The following is a 13,432-nucleotide window of genomic DNA, read 5'->3' as shown; positions in this document are numbered from 1 at the left end:
GCACACAACTAAGAGATTCTAAATTTGGAAGGATTGGGAGAAGGAAGGTGTTAAGCACCCTTCTCTCCAAACTGTCGTAATAGCCCAAAATAGGAGCAGTTTTGGACCAATTCTAACAAAACCCCAATGAAAAGGGTTGCTTAAAACTCCATAAATAAGGTGAAATGCTCCCAACTTTATCCTAAATTGATATGAGATGATGTTATTAGGTCTTAGATACTAATTTTCCTAAGATCCTTGCCTCTCTACCTCTTTTTCTAAATTTGGATAAAATTGTGAATGCAATTTTCTCACGGTTTCGGGACCTCAAGCAACCTAGAACACTGAAAACAGAGATTTATGAATTTAAACTTAGAAAAATAATATGGTGGAATGAAAGACTTACCTCTCATATGCAACCTTGACGAAGGTTTTCCAGCAGTTAGAAAAACTTCAAATGAAGTTTGGGTGAGCTATCGAGTTGGGATGGGTGTTTTTGGCTTTAAATCTTTAGTCTGGAAAATAGGGGAAGTGGATTTGGGGCTTGAACTTCAAGGGCTTTGGGGTTTTAGGTGAAATGAGTTTATTACAAAATCATTGCCTATAGAGGAAAAGAGAGGGAAATGGGTCTAAAATTCATCCAGCTACAGTATCTGCTATTCAGCAGAGTTCTTTCATTGAAATAGGCAATGGTTTTTAGAAAAAATGGCCTACAGTTGACCATTCCTTCTTTGTGCAACAAATTTCTCGAGTATGGAAGGCTTTTTATGGATTTCATGCATCCAATGAGGGCTTGGGGCGTGCCAAATGTTGCAGCCCTGTATTTGGGGCTGACAATGGCAAAATACGTAAATTTGATAAACTTTTGAATGTGGTTTTATCTACTTTTAGTTTCAAGTGGGGTTTGTTTTGTATTTTGAGCTTTTTAAACCTATTAGGCTCAAATTCATTGGTCCAAGTGTTTTAATGGGGTCAAGTAATGAGCTGACATTAGTCCCCACCCTCTTGAGATCCTAGGTTGGGACAACTGATGTGGCGATTCAATCTAGTGCATCAAAATGGTATCTTTTTAGTTTAACGGTCAAATGGATGAATTACGATATGAAATTTGATATCTATGAAAATGGTGATGGGGTCCAATTGGTAGAATAAGGTTTGGATGATGGAGATTTGTGACAGGTAAGCTTTTGATCAATAAGATTCGTCAAAACGGAATTAAGGCTTGATGATGGGTCAAACAGAGGAATCTTGCGATGAAATTTAGAGGATAGGTATGGATTGGGATTATGAGACTATTGGGAGGGTTTGATTGTGTTAGGTATGTACAGATCACAGGTTTTAGGCTATAGAAGTGTTGTAGTCTCAGATACGTCGAAATGAAATCTTTGATGGATGATTGGCTAAATCAAGGAATTTAGGGTTAAAAATTTGTGTGACTAGTTGTTTAAGTAATTTATTTAATGTTATGAACTTTGATCGGGGATCAGGTATGGTGATGTGGCACAATCAAGACCATCAAAAGGGAATCATATAGATTTAATAGTGGATTTATGGGAATTTGGGCAAAATTTTGGTTTCTTAGGGTTTTGGCATGTTTTAAAGAGATTGGTGTGGTTCAATCAGGCATCCGAAATGTAGGAGATGGTTCAAAGAAGGGACTAAGAAAAAATCAAGTGCTAACAGCTGCCCCTCTTTGTTGGAGGTAGCGAACTGCTAAATCAACAAAGAAAAAAAAACACCTAAAGATTTTTGTGAAGGGCAAGAGGTTTGGGGAGGAATTTTAGTCGAGGTCGAAATTAATGTAGAGCAATACCTTTGCTTGGAAGGTGTAGCACCATCCCAGGCCTTAGTAGGCAAATGCAACTATCACGTAAACAATAAAGCGGTACCATCCCAAAAGAAGTAATTGATTCTTTTGTTTCTCTTTTTTCCTTTTGTTTGTTTCTTTTTTCTTTTTTTTTTTTTTTGACAACTTTGATCACTTGATTTGGTTTTAGTATCAGCCTATCTTGAGCTTTCTAATGTTGGATTTCATTTTCTATACCTTATACATTGATTTTGTTTCTCCTTTTTTTTCTTTTTTTTGATAATTTGCTAAATCCGGTTCTGATTTTGTTATCTAATGATATGTGATGAATCTTAATCTTGATTTTTGGTAATTTGGATATTTGGGGATTTGATTTAATTTGATGAACTTAGTTTGATAAATTTGATTTTTGATATTCAATTGCTTTAATTTGATAACTTTAATTCTTGATATTTGATGAATTTGATAACTTTGATATTTTATGATTTGATGGTGTTTGATGAATTTAAAAATTTTGATGATTTGATGATATTTGATGACTTTGATAATTTCCGTATTTTATGATTTAATGAATTTGATAATTTTGATATTTGGCAATTTGATGTAATGAATTTGATGACTTTTTATAGTCAATGATTTGATGATATTTGATGAATTCGATAATTTTGATATCTGATGGTTTGATAATTTTGATATTTGATATTTGATGATTTGATAAGTTTGATAATTTTGATATGTGATAAATTTGATAGTTTCAATATTTGATGATTGTCAACACCCAAATTTTGCTTAGTTCACCATCTGAACTCCTAATTTACCCTAGACGCCCGATCAGACAAATCCAACCTTTCTGAAATAGCCAAAAACCTAAAAAACCCAACTTTCAATCCAAAAGACCTTAAATTCATCGTTAAACCTATCCAATGGCCCCAATCACCCCCATCTACACATCCACCCATAGGTTAGATACCCTCATTAAACCCCCAAACAACCTAAATGGCTGCCTGCAAAATCTCAACTCAAAATTCCTCCATTTACCCTCTTATCAAGCAAAGGCTCCATTTTGACCCCTTTCATTAGCAAAAAACACCCACAACTCAGATTTCCTTGATCCAAGCACATCCAAGCCAATCAAACCCATAAAGTTTTAACCCCAAATCTCTACATCTACCCTTCTATCAAACCAAGATTTCATCCTGGATCTTCTCATTGACACAAATTCCTACAATCTTGACCTCTATCAACTAATTAGACATTACCACCAGGTCCAATGTATCTCCAAATACCTACCTATAAAATTTCAGCCCAAAATACATTTGTTTACCCATCGATCACACCTAGATTTCATTTTGAAACCCCAAATTAACTGAACTAAGCCCTTTCCAGATCTGCCCGATCCGGGCCCATTTGGACCAATCCAACCCTACCAATCAACCCAAAATTCTTAAAGACCATACCCCTCCATATTTTAGTCAAAAATACCCCTGTATACCACCTCAACCAATAAGATTCCATTTTGGTCAATCTTAGTAGCTCGTACACATAAAACCCCACTCTGCGCCCAAAACCTATCTCAACCCTTTGATCATTGACCCAAAACCCCCATCATCAAATCTGAACCCCTATTTGACCCCCTAGACCCAGCTGAACCAAGGACCCACCCAGTTTGGCAAAATTATGAAAGTGCCCCTCATATCGCTTAAAACTATAAGAAGTACCAATATACCCTAGTATATAAGCAAACTTGTGAGCATCAAAAAATGGCTCACTTGGGCTAGAAATGGAGTCCTCACCCATCAATCAAGGAAATGGAGGTGATGGGACCTCCAAGAATGATTTTCATAACCGCTTTGTTTTTAATAGTGATTCCAAAATCCGAGGCACTAGTTACATTAGTCTAGGTAAGACTCAAATGGGAAAGGGAAGGGGTTAGGCACCCCTCTCCTAGTTCCAATAGGTGGGGCCCACATGGGGTTCCAAATAGGCACAATCACAAAGTAGATAACTATTCAATTAATTAAGATCACAACAAAGTAAAACAAATGATGAACAAAACATCACAAAAGATTTTCCCATAATTATCCTTTTTTGTTTTTTTAAGTCTATTTTTACATTTATATTTTTTTGTTATTTTCTTATGAAATCTTATTTGTTTATTTGTTTTATGGATCTTCTATTTAATATTTTGTTTTTTAAATCCTTTATATTTCTTTTATATTATTTATTATATTTTTATTTTATTATTTATCCCTATTTTATTTTTATGTTTTCTATTTTTATTACTATTTTTCTTTTTTGTATCATGGTTCTGGGTATGAAAGGGAATGTCTTTTAATATTGGTTAAAAGTGATTAGTCCCTTCAACATGTCCATTTACTAGACACCCTTAGACCAATAGAACAACCTTTTAATGTTTCTTTTCGGGAGTAAACTCAATAGGTCAAGCATCTACTCAATTTGGATTAGAGAAGAGCAAGGAGAATATTTGAGTTTGAAAGTTTATGAAGGAATGTAAGAATGTGTTTTTGATATTGGCCGAGGGAGCATTATTCTCTATACCATACGTGTATGTATTGGACAACCTAGATTTTTGGAGGAATTAAGCTTAAATTAGCCTTTTGATGCTACTTCTCAAGAGTGAACTCATAGAGTCACATCAACTTGTCCTCACTTCTAACTAAATGATGAAGGGATGAAATATCTTTTGGTGTTGGTCAAGGAAGGGATAAACCCTTGCCATACATGTAACTACTAAATACTCCAGGCAAAGAAGAGGGTTAAGATGGCATTTTTTATGCTACCTCTCAAGAGGTGAACTTATTGAGTCATGCATCTACTTAGCCTTAAGATGGACATAGGGTCATAGAGTCATGCAAATACTTAGCCAAGATATGGACACAAGATAAAAAATAAAAGGGGCCAAAATGATCTTTTGATACTACTTTTCAAGAGCTAAACTCATAAAGGCATGCATCCACTTAACCAAGATAGGGAACAACAACCTTGAGTAGGAAGATGGACTCTTTAAGGAGTTTAAATGAGAGTTTCAACTTTGGAGAGTTGTAGGTTTGATTTTGACCCTAATTCCTAGATTGAGAACTTTTTTTCTTATTGGGGTTTGATTTTAGATGAGGGATGTAGATTTGTTTTTTAACTCTTAATTGAAAGTTTTTTTTCTACCTTGTATTATTGTAATTATCTTTTATTTAGGATTTTACTTAGGAAACCTAACATAAATGTGCAAGTATTAATATTTGGAAATTGGAGCTTAGGTGTTATATTTAATAACTTTTAAGGTGCTTTAATGTCTTTTAATGAAAGATCAAATCATTTTTTAATGGGTTGGAAGAGTTTGGGGTTTATTTTTTATCTTATTTTAAAAGATAGAAAAACCAATAGTATAACACTCTTGGTGTCCTAGTTTGAATTAAACTATAGTTCTTCTATCATACTTTATCTAAGGCTTCTATGTATAGGTATTCTAGGTGAAATGCATGAGGTTGTTAGGTGAATTCTAGACTTAAAGGTCCCAACAAGGTCGTTAACCGTCAAACCTCCACCCATGAACTAGTGGGATTCTTTGGTTGGTGAATTGTTTGAAAGTTTGGAAGATCCTTTAAGAACCAAAGTTGAGAGTTACACACCTACTATCCTTCCTCTAATATGTAAGGTGGGATTCTAATTCTATTTCCATGGAAGTGTGTGTGTGTGTGTGTGTGTGTATGTCATGAGTGTTCAAACATGCAAGAGAGATGTATAGAAAAGAAACAAAGAACAATGGGAGAATGCAGCCACGTGTTCAAGTTTATAAACAATCATACAAGTTTCTAAGTGGCCACATTTGGGGATCTAAGAGAAGCTAATTTCTTTTGATGCTTGCCAAAGGAAACTAAAGATAGAAATGAAGCAAAACAAGAAACTAAAGAAGAAAAGAAATTAAAGTAAACAACTACTTGGAAATAAAGCTAAGTACAGTTAATTATATGAAAGCAAAGAAGTTTGTAAATTTTCTTTTTAAGAGGACACCCAAAGGAAAAAGGAGGGAAACCAAAAAGAACAAAAAAGGAGAAAACAAGGGGCTAGTCACGATAGATATCCATTGCACTGCGATGGAAGGTGTAATGCGATAACAAGGTGCGAGGAAGGTAGACGAATACGATTTTGGGTGTGATGAAGGAATTCTAAGGTGAGTTGCTGATGTTCTGAGGTGCGATAGACAAGTTCTAATGTACGATGAACATGTTCTGAGGTGTGATGGACAAGTTCTATGGTGTAATAGACAAGTTCATTCGCCAACCGTCAGGCACCACCTCCATCATAGTAGCAGTGACTAGTTACAGAGGAACCGTCATATCTATCATTCTTCCTCTCTCTCCGTTCATTCGCCCAATTTCTCCCTCTATAACTGTGTTTCTAGGTTTCTCCCTATAACAGTGTTTGTAACATTGGTTTCTCCTTGTAACAGTGTTTCTCGATTTCTCCCTGTAATTGTGTTTCTCAGTTTCTCCCTGTAATAGTGTTTGATGGATGAGAGTAAGAAGATAAAGAGTCTGACATCGGCTGCAAACTGTAACCTATAAACTATAATAGTGAGACTGGCTCATTGAAGAGAATTGTCCACATTTTGAATTCTACACCACTGTAAATTGTAATAGTGAAACTGATGGTATCAGGTATGTATTTAAGTTTTCATTTCGAGTTTGAAACTGTATTTAAGTTCTATAACTGTGTATTTCTCCCTCAATCCCTCTATATTCTGTAACTGTGTTTCTTGTTATCTGGTATAAATAAAATTCCTATATCAATTTGCCTTGGTTTTCCTACATCAATTTGCCTTTACTACAACTATAATGCATTTGATGGTACTATATGTTTTTATATTCTTAATACTTCACTTTCTTATTTGTGTGGTCAGGATTTTTATATGTGAATTGTAAATTGAGTTATTTGTTCACTTTTTTTTGTTGATTAAAGGTTTAAAACTGTATTTAAGCTCTCTAACTATGCTTCTCCTCAGTCCCTCTGTATTATGTAACTATGTTTCTTGTTATCTTGTATAAATAAAATTCCTATGCATTGTTGTCTTGTTGATGGTTTTGAACTATGTAGGCAATTAAAAAGAAAAGATGAATTAGGGAGAGAGAAGAAATTTAATAGAGAATAAATTGTTGATTAAAGTTTTGAACTATGTCTTATTGATGGTTGTATGGATTTGGATGAATTGATTAGATGGAAGTAACCTAATTAATTGACATCTTCTTTTATTGCATAAACCTTTATTACAATGTTATCAGCCTCATTAAAATCTTTAAAGTTTGATATCTTAAAACATATCATAAATTTTATTTAGATATTATTTAATTTCCTAGGTTGGCATTGGATATTAATTCCTAGAATCTTTAGGTGAAAACTTTTATGATTTTTTTCTATTTTTCTATGAAATTAGAGACTTTAACTGCAAAATCTAATTAGTAAGAACTGTTAAAATAATCTATGTCCACCTATTTTATTCTTGTTTTTGAATTAATGAAAGGTTTGAAAATATTAGAGGAATAGAAAATACATGAAAATATGAGTAAATCGAATTGCTCAAATGACCTAGTGAATCTAACTAAATCTAAATGCATTAACAATTGTTAATGCCCAATATCTCTAGTTCTTTATAAGAACCTAGTTATCTTATCACTATTTTCTATCTTGTTTTTTTATGTGTCTAACATTTTTAACTACTTATAAAATATAGTTATTTTTTCTTTAAGGTTAGTCTTGATGTCTGGACAAAGAGATAATTCTGACTCTCTACTAGTACCAGCTAGCCAAACTTCTATTTCATCTCTTGCTTCAATCCCAAATGATACAACTACAATAGCCCATCCTTCTTCAAGCTCTAGGAATGATGTTGGAAAAAGAAGTTCAAGTACCACAACTTCAGAGGAACCATCTAAAAAGAGATTCATTTCTACTGTATGGGAACATTTTAAAAAAGTAACTATTGATGGACAAGTCAAGGCAGTTTCTAAGTACTGTAATAAGAAACTTGGTGGGGACTCAAAAAATGGAACTAAACATTTGCGCAAGCATTTCCATAGGTGCCCAAGGCGTAATCCAACATCATTTGCGCAAACATTTGTGCAAGCATTTCAAACTGAGGTCATGTTAAAAGCATGTATAGGTCACTCTCTGACTTCAAGTTCACCATAAAAGTTGCTATCGCAACACACAAAAGGTCTTCATTGACCTACAGTTTTTTACAGGGATCAGTCAACCCCAAAAAAAAGAAAGAAAGAGGTGTTGATCACCTCACATCCAACCAGCAGACATAGTACAGGTTCGGCTCTAGCACACGACCAGAAAAAAAAAGGAGAAGGAGAGAGATTACTTCAATGTGTGAGAACATTGGATCTTCAATCACCTGAATAGTAGATGAGGATGGTATATCTGGAAATATGGTGCGAAGGAAATAGTTCACCCGATCTCTCCTTTCAGATCTGATAGTCCCGCTCCAATACCATGTTATGCAGGAGAGAAGAAGAGAGGAAGAGAAAAGAGAAAGAGAAGAGATATTTGAAAGCAAAATTGTTGCTAGTGACACCAGGTATTGGTATTTATACTAGGGCGACAAAATATAAAAAATAAAATAATATTGTTATAATAGTGCCCCAATAGTACTATACTTAAAGAATTAAACAAGATGTTTAGTGTTAATCATGGACTCACATGCAAAAATATTTGTTATGAAGGAATACCCATGTTTTGCCAAAATCGTTGCCAAAAATACTTGTCCTTTACTAAGGCCACCTTAAAAATCCAAATTAGGGCAATCATAGGTCTAAGTCTATTAAGAGAAAATTCACCCCGAGCTAGCACAAATTGAGGCATCACTAAAACCAAGTACACTATTAATGGATCAAAGAAAATGGACTCTAAGGTTCAGTCCTACACTACCTTGTACCTTCAATTATCACATGACTCTTTAATAACCTCTTCTCTATTAATATATTTGTAAGAAAATTTGATTTATTGCACCTTTCATTGTGATTGCCATGTAAACCTTGTTTATAGTACTTGTTAACCTTGTTTTGTAGTGTACATATTTGTATTTATATTCTTTCCAAACTTAGTTGAATGTAAAATCAAACAATGCATAATCTATTTTGTTATAACCATTCAGATAATAAGAAACTAAATATAAGGCACCCATGATTGAATGGCATCTATCTTATGGTCAACATATTTGGCATAGAAGATATTCCTTTTATGGATCCGATGTACATCATTACCATCCAATAGAAAGCCCTACAATACATTGTATAAATAATTGTCCATCATCTAATATGGAGATTCACCATTCTATCTCTTTGTCTCTGTGTGGTATACATGATTGTTCTACCTCATCGTCTTGCTTTTAGCTTTTAGACAAATCTCTTAAAATACCCCTAAGTTTTAGGAAATTGACTTATTACACTTGTATTATTTAGAACTTGCCTTAAAGTACCCCCAAGTTTTTTGACAATTAACTAAATCCTCCCTTGCCATTAGTTAGGGGTGCCCACATTTCTGGACCGAACCGATTTGTTTGGTTTTGCATTTAACCGAACCGAAACTGAACCAACGGATCGGTTAACCGTGGTTTGTTTTTTCATTTTTTTATGCCCTCAAAATAAAAAATAAAAAAGGAAAAACAGCATAATTTGTGATTTGTGTTGTGAACAAGTTTATTTCTTTGTGAACAAGTTGATTCTTTTTAAACAAAAAACCTAAAATATGTTAAAAATGGGTGAAAAAAACCTAAAATACTAAATTAAAGAAGTCATATTTTGTGAGTTCCAGGATAATCCCATAAGAATGGGTGCAAACAAATTAGATAACAAGGCTGGATTCCACACACAATTTCTAAAATGCTGAAGATACCCCTAACAAAATATATTCTCAAGTTATCACAAAAAAAAATCTAGATGAAGATTATTACCAATGAAGAAGGTTACAACATGAGAATTCTTTACGCTGGTGTGGATTAAGATATTTCATGGCCTTTCTTCGGTCATCTTTAGCAAAGTGCTTAATAAAAAGCTCCTCGACTTCATCAAACTTGACCATCTGCACCATAGTGAGTTTTATTAGCAAGTTTAAATGGTTATTTACTTACAAGTCAAAGCCTAATTACATGTGCGAAGCATGCAAAGACGAGTTAGATATGTGTAAATCTATGGCCGTCCAAATAGTACTTGACCTACCAGAGGAGCACTATGTCTCTGGTGGTCATGTATGAATCAACAGTAACATATTCATGGTTATATCTTGTAGGCATGCTTATTGTCTTTAGTTATTTTTCTTAATTTCTGTTATTATTAAGTGGCTATATATCCATTTACGCATAAAATGTTTCACCTAAGAAGTTGTTTGATCAAGAAGAAATTTGCCATGTTTGAGTTGTTTCAACCACTTTGAGATAGATGGGTAAAACTTGTTTCTCAGTAACTTGCAAGAACAATAAAGAATTTATATAAATCTCATCAGTTCTGTCAAACCTTCAACCCTAATCAGAAATTTATTTTTTTATTTATAATTATAGTAGCAATCTACTTTATCAAATTTCTTCAATATCTTTACAGTGTCTGCAACATCAGAACCACTACAATAAGAAAAGCTATTAGACTTGTTTGTCTTTTTCTTTATTTTGTAGCTTAAGAAAGCAAGATTAAGCTTTGACATGATATACCTGTAAGTTTTCAGGTAACCTAACCCTTTATAGAGCTCAGTGAAAGATCCTCTAATCATTTTCTTGTAATGATGTAGCTTCTTTTTATTGAACTGCTCCAGCAATTCAGTCTCATACATGTTCCCATTACTATCTGAAGAAGCTAGCTTCTTATGAACCTAATGAACATCACATATAAAACATTAGTATACAATTGTAATTACATATATAGAGATGAGAGAGAGAGAGAACTTGGATTGGTCCATGCTCTCTATGATGATGGCCATAAAAAGAGAACTTTAGAGGGGAGAAGGTGTGGGCTAAGGAGCTGTGTTGATGCTTGAAGGGGGTGGATTTATCATCGGGGAAATGCATTTTCTTGAGATCCTTCTTGAGTTGCCAGTAATCATTAATCAACAAAGACCTCTTTCCATTTAGGGACAAGCTGACCCTCAAATTGCTTAGAGAACTTCACCATCTTTACTCTCTTATGCTTGAGAGAGAGAGAGAGAGGTGCATAGCTTTGGCTAGGGAATCAGCCAAACCATTTTCTAGTTTATTAACCTATCCAAAGTCTATTGAACTAGGCTTCTAAACCAAAATAACAGCAGTATAGTACCTGCGATGGCCTTCAACAACTTTACTCATGTTTCCATCATATGTAGGAAAAACATGAGATTTTAGGGTTCCAACAGTGTCTCCTTTCTCACCTATTCCAAAACCCAAAACTGTTACAAAAGGCAGGATACCCAACTACCCAAGTAATGAAATTAATACTAATTTCTTCACTTGTTCCAACCAAAGTTGTTCCAAAAACCAAAGCCTACAAGTGATACTAATTTCTTCACCTGTCAATCTATCATGTTCTCACTAATTAAAAGCAAAAAACAACTTAATCATTCTATGGAACAACATAGTAATAACCAAGACAACAAGTCCTTAACCATAAAAACCACAATTACAAGTCCTAAAGTCCATAGCCATAAAAGTCCATAACCATAATCCATAAAAACCACAAATACAAGTCCATAATCATAAAAAAAGTTAAAAAAGAAACACAAGGTTCTCAACCACAACCACAAAGTCACAAACACAAGTTCCACAACCACTTAACCACTTAATCATCAATGTTGACAAGAGGATGCTCCTCGAACAAGGATGTCATTTCTACAATAAAAAGACAAATGCAAATTAGAATTACTATAACAAAGTAAACATGAACAATAAAAACAAAATTGAAAAACACAAACTTTACCTGATTCCATATTTTCAAGCTCATCTAAGCTCTCCTCTATATAAAGATAATCGCGTGACATTCGCACCCAATCTTTTCCACAAATGATAGATTCTACCACTCTCAAAGTTAAAGAACTACGAAATGAATCAAGCACATGACATCCAGTGCTAAAAGACGACTCAGATGCAACTATCACACAAGCATAGCTAATAAATCCTGAGCCATCAAAGAAAGCACTCGATATTTAGAGGAATTAGTTTTCCACCAAGCCAATATGTCAAATGATTTACTTTTTGGATCTTCACATTCTTCCCCTAAATATTATCAAATTCCATTTTGTTCTCTAAAGTTCCTTGGCCCGCTATTTTGCTTGTTAAATATTGAATTCATGAAATCAGCAACATCCTCTGCATTCTCAACTTCCACATCATTTAGATCCTAAGATTGATTACTTTAGTGAATATTAGGAGATGACTGACTTGAACTATAAAACTCATACATAGAAGTCAAAACTTGTCTCACCTTCTCTTTTAGCACTTTAGTAGTATAACATCATATGACTCACTAATAACCCAATCCACATACTCCAATTTACATCGGGGGTCAATAATAATTGCAATGAATAACATACTATTGATATTATTGACATTATTCCAATACTTCTCATAATTCTTCTTCATCTTGTAAGCCATTAAACTAATAGAGGAATCATCACCCATACACCTCCGAAAAAGAACAATTCCAATACCATAAATTTCTTTCATGTATTCATTTCTAGTTACATAAAGTGAGCCAAACAATTTCAATGTAGTTTCATAGAAAATTTTAAGAAAAAATAGCAAATCACAGGCATATTCCCAATCTTCATCAGTAGGCAAACCCTTGTTTTTACCATGAGTAAGATCATTTATATACCTACTATCAACACTCTCCAACAAATCAAATGCCTTTTGAAATTTCAAAGTAGATTCCAGAATTAAGTAAGTAAAGTTCCACCTAGTTTCAACATCTAGGCAAACAAGACCCCTACTCACTATCTTTTCTTTCTCCACATAATCCTTAAATCTTTGCAACCTTGCTGGTGAAGATCTTACATATTTCACTGCAGAACGAATCTTGAAAATAGAATCATCTACCTCTGATAACCCTTCTTTGATAATTAAGCTCAAAATATGTGCACCACATCTCGTATAAGAAATGATGTTTTAAGACACTTCCCTTCCAATTATTAAGTCTTTTCTTCAGATATTGAATCCCTACATCATTTGAACATGCATTGTCCACCGTTACAGTGAATACTCTCTCAATGCCCCAATCAAGTAAACACCTCTCAATGGCCTTGCCAATTATCTCTCCTGAATGACCGGAAATTGGACAAAAATTTAATTTTTTTTGTGCAATTTCCACTCATCGTCAATGAAATGAGTAGTAAGACACATGCAACTAAGGTTTTGAGATGATGTCCTTGTGTCTATAGTGAGGCAAACCCTTGATGATAGTTTTTTAAAAAATTGTTTCAACATTTTCTTCTCCTCCACATAAAGACTATAACAATCTCTAGCTATTATATGATGTAAAGGAACTACAAATCATGGTTGCATCTTAGCACAAAAGCGACAAAACCCCTCTCGTTCCACATGCTTAAAAGGTAATTCATCTACAATAATTATCCTAGCAAGTTCCTTTCTACATCCATCTTGATCAAACTTGT

The sequence above is a fragment of the Nelumbo nucifera genome, chromosome 5 (genome assembly GCF_055504915.1).
Source record: "Nelumbo nucifera cultivar China Antique chromosome 5, China Antique-T2T, whole genome shotgun sequence".
In the NCBI taxonomy this organism is placed as follows: Eukaryota; Viridiplantae; Streptophyta; class Magnoliopsida; order Proteales; family Nelumbonaceae; genus Nelumbo; species Nelumbo nucifera.
This window is presented reverse-complemented; position numbering follows the sequence as displayed.